The sequence below is a fragment of the Aspergillus novofumigatus genome, assembly GCF_002847465.1.
Source record: "Aspergillus novofumigatus IBT 16806 chromosome Unknown P174scaffold_4, whole genome shotgun sequence".
Taxonomy (NCBI): Eukaryota; Fungi; Ascomycota; class Eurotiomycetes; order Eurotiales; family Aspergillaceae; genus Aspergillus; species Aspergillus novofumigatus.
In genome coordinates, this window is record NW_020194277.1 from 140,150 (window position 1) to 144,970 (window position 4,821).

Consider the following 4,821-nt stretch of genomic DNA (forward strand, 5'->3'; position numbering starts at 1 on the left):
GGTTGGGTTCAAAAGATCGGAGAACCCAGCCCAACCCGCAAAAATAACAACCCTACTATAATCTAAGTCTTAGGCTTATATTAGTAGCATATTAGTTCTTAGCAAGGTAATATCATCTCTTCTTTAAAACCATAATGCCTTAAGTTAGCTGTGTAAAATTCTTAGTTAAATATCATGGTCTATACTCTAAGTAGGTTAGCTCCTGCAGTGTGGTGCTTAGAAAGAGTTAAGGAGTGTGTAAGGTATGGAAAGCTAAACCTTAAGGCTCTATATACTATTAAGACTTATTCTAGTAGTTATTACTTAATTTATTTTATTAAGATTATTAATTTGCGTTGCTGGTGTTATAGTAGATAGAGAAATTTATGTTAAACTAAGTCAAATATCTATAGAAAAGCTGATATTTCATAATAAAAGGAACAAAATATAGATGAGGTTTCCTTAGCTGACTATAAACACACTTGATCCTTAGAACCTTCTTAATATAAGGATGCCATGTAGTAAGTCTTAATATTATTATGTTCATATTTAAGGATGTTATATAAGCTATTACTATATCTGATGCATGATGATTTTATAGGGTAAGTGGTATCTGATAACCTATGTTTAGCTATAATATTAGTAATAACTTGTAGTATAGCTTAGTGGCTCTAGACAGTGATATCCCTCCTTTCTTTAATAGGATTGTAAAATGGGGGATAAAGAATCTGCATAAGACTTGGGAAAGTTTTTTTATCAGTATAGGTTTATTGCTGACTCTGTAAATGAATTCAAAGCTGTCATGCAATTATGGGGGCTTACTTCTATGGATATGTTAGCTACTGCCTTCCCTTATATCTGAATAAAAAGGAGTTAAGATTGGTCCTGTACCTGCTTCTTCAGGCACAGCCTCATCATTGGGCAAACTTTCACTATCCAGGTTTATAGGCTGGTTAGGCTTTATTAATAGCCCCAGTGTCTGGGGCAAGTCTATGTTGCAAGTTGCCAACTTATCCTCTGAGATTTGATAATTATGATTGTCGAAATAAGCCTGAACATATGGAGTAGTTACTAATATATTATAGTGTGGATACATGAGTTAAATAGATTAACATCAGGATATAGAAGACTTCGCAATCCTATCCTTATTCTATGCGTTTGGTTTAGAGCCTTTAATAAATTCATCTATGGTTAATTCATTGTTACTGGTGTGGAGTAGCTAATTATTAAGATCCTTTGGCGGCCCTAGCTTCTATAGGTATCTAAAATGGAATTCCTATAGCCTGTAGGGTGCCCTTTTAAAATTCTCTGCATTATACTACTCTGGGTCATCCTTATATCCTGCCTACTTAACTCTATATTGCAAAATGCCATTATGTGTCCTAGAATTAAGGATATAGTTAACCTCATACTGCTCATCACCTGTTGTATCATCTGCCTTGTCAGGAATATCTATATAGTACTCATTATATTAACCTTAAAGACTAGGTGTACTTTAAATGAAGTGCTCCTGTGCTGCAAGAAGTGCCTTAAATACCTAATACAGGTTGGTGCAGCAATATTCAAGGAACTTAGCTTAAGTAATGCCTTTATCTAAGAAAATCCTCCTGCCTATTTTCCCCTTAAGGTGCAACTTGCAAGAGGCCCTGGATAGACAGGAATAGGCTATTATAATGTAAAGGAAAGAAAGTAGGAGCTGTTTCCCTATAGTATAGTGCCTGGAATTTAGAGAGTGATATTATCTTTAGTAATCTAGAAGACTGCTTAATTAATTTTTAGCATGTGCCTCTATTTTTAAGTAGCATAGAGCCTGAGTATAACTACCTATATTAGTGTGAATGAGCTGCCCTTGACTCTTTTAATGTTAGCTCTGTTTTTAGATATTCCTAAAAGAGCTACTGGTTGTTGCAATATTTAGCAGATAAAATTTACCTGTGAGTTGCGCAATGCCCTTTAATAATCTATTCTTTTAGTTAATCATAAGTAGAACTAAATGGGGAAACAGCCGCTTAAAGGTATGCCTTATCTAATTAGAGAAGTAATAAGGCACTTAAACACAGCCCCTAAACTAATTTCCTTAAAAGGGCCGACCTCTCTGAGCTTTGAACTTTTAGTTACTGGTTAAACTCAAAACATACCCACTTAGTTGGACCTACAGTGATTAACTAACTTTTGTAATTAATCATTGCTATCCCAATGTTCTCTAATGAAGACACTTCCAAACATATAGAAGATCTAAACTAGTTACCAGTTACCAGTACTTGCTGGCGTGAATGACTACAGCCTAGTAACTAACAGGCCATTTATTTAATGGCTCATTCTTTCTATTTTCTTTCTATTTAGCATATCATATAGGCTATAGTAGATCCACTTAGCTCATATGTTCTAGAAGTTGGTTGAATTCATACTAACTTAGGAGGGAAAGTCCTCCGAGCCTCACCTATGGGTTACTACTGACCAAATTTTTAATAAACATCCTGCCTGCTCATTGGAAATTTCATAGAAGAGGAAGTTATAATAGAGTTATAAGCTTAAAACTGCATGGTGTTAAGCCTTCTCACCTTATCACTCCTGTATAGTAATTTTTTTAGTAGCCTGCCTGATTTCAAATTTAGTACGCGTAAGGGGACTATCATCAGCTTCTTTTCTATTGTGCTGAAGAGCCTTAGGGTGTTAGATTCATTCATAGAGGACAATGCTATGGGTACAGCAAAGCTATTTACATAAAAAACTATATGGAGTTAAATGCCATTTCTCTAGTTAGTCATGCAAGGATTCTGAGCAATCTTGGAAGACTGGGCAGATTAGACAAGGCTAAGGACAAATTTAAGTAGTTAAACTAAGTGCTATACCTCTGGCCATTTAGGTACTAAAATAAGTAAATAGATGGATTTAAGCAATCCCACCTATAATTCATCACGGAGGTTTCCCTTCCCCTAGTTATATTCTTAATTCCATAATCAGCTTACTACTCAATATATAGCAAAAAGGATATCTAAGTAGCCCTGTAGTCATGACAGGGAAATAAGTAGATTACTACTTTATGCTAATTACATTGATAGTAAATAGGTTAGTAAGAACACCTACTAAGTACTAGCCATTTATATCCTTGGAGTGAGCTATAACTGCTTAATGTGTCCATATATATAGTTATCTCCTCTGCAGCTTCTGCACACACTTCCTTTTTATAACTAGAAGCTATGATTAATCCATGTTAATGTCCTAGAATTAATCTAAAAAGATGTGTACTCAGCGCACCCTGCACCTAAGAAAGATGATCTTTAGCAAAATTGAATATTTTTGCAATAAATGCAACGCCTGTTGCTATTTAGTGCTGCAGATAAAAGGAGATGGGAAAACATACATGCTTAGTACCATGGGATGGGATCCTTCTGCAGAGTAGCTAGTGCGTTCTGATATAATCACCTTTGGATTCTGGATGGATTCTAATGCTATCCAGAACTTGTGTTTCCCTACACCTGTCTGGAAGTTCATAGATAATACCTCTGGTGAAACTGCCTGATCTGGAGGAGTGCTAAATGATAGGAAATTGACAATTATGTAGCATAGATATATAGCTAGAGAGCAGGGTTTTAAGTCAAGTGATCTAGTCACATCTACTAACATAGAAAGAGCAGTTGCCTGAAACTGCCTAGTTTGACCACCTGTCTATGAGAGTGCCACCCTTTAATCTATTCTTTCTATACGAGATACATGATAATACCTGGAGATCTAGTCTGTTCATAGTTTCCCTAATTAAACCTAAGCCACCACTGGAATAATTACTGCTTATGGAAGCCTGTGGTGAGACTATTCTCTTTTCATACCCACACAGAATTCATGAATGGAGTAGTTTTCAAGGTATGTAATAGACCTCTTGAACCTTAGCAATCCTATTAGATATAGAAGACATACCTTTATTACTCTAGACTAAACACCTGCCTCTTTTAAGCTGCTGTGAGAGACTGTCCATATATATCTCCATGGAAAGGAAATTTTGATAAAGAATAATCTAAGTATATCAAGGCTGCATCTTACAAATCAGTGAATTCATAAATCAAACACAGGAAAAAGATACTAAGATGTTTTAATTACTTATAGATGACAATCAGTACGCAGCAATGAATGTCACGCTCGAAGCCAGATTCTATGGACTGTTTCAGTATGGTTCTTGAATTCTGGAATGCTTGAGGGGCGGTAATTAATGCTCCTCATGCCATATAATCCACACTATTTATTACCTGTGCTATATGCGGCAAGCTCAGCCTTGTGAAGGTTTTCCACATGGTCCTAAAGTTTATTTCTTTTGCTCATCCGCCTCTTGCGGGAAGCAAGCGGTAGGCCCATGTTAGTTAAATAAAATAGGCATTGCAATGGGTGGCTGGGATTGCACTAGAGTTACCGCCTGGTTCCCTTGACGAGGCGCCTCTTTGCGTTTCTGCAGTTGAACCATGAGATGGATAAAGTCTAATTAGCAATAATGAGCTGTCACACCCTTGGATCCGTCTCTGCTGTTCTCTGCTAGTCAACTACTTTGGGAACGGGGTGATATAGTCCCTGGACTATATCCAATACTTGCCTGAGGCCTACCGACCGGGTAGCCTAACGATGCACGATACAATGATCCGAACGGGATCAAGGACGACCAAAGGTAACACAAGAACAGTAACAGTAGAGGTAGAAGCAAGGCCTATTAGGTACATATACTCAATAGTAGAAGAGTAACTGATGAATCGGACTAGTGAACTTGTACTCAAGTGAATAACTTATATTGAACGTGAAGAACTAAACTAAGAGTGCTAGATACAATGATAATGAACATCCTTATATATCCATAGTTCC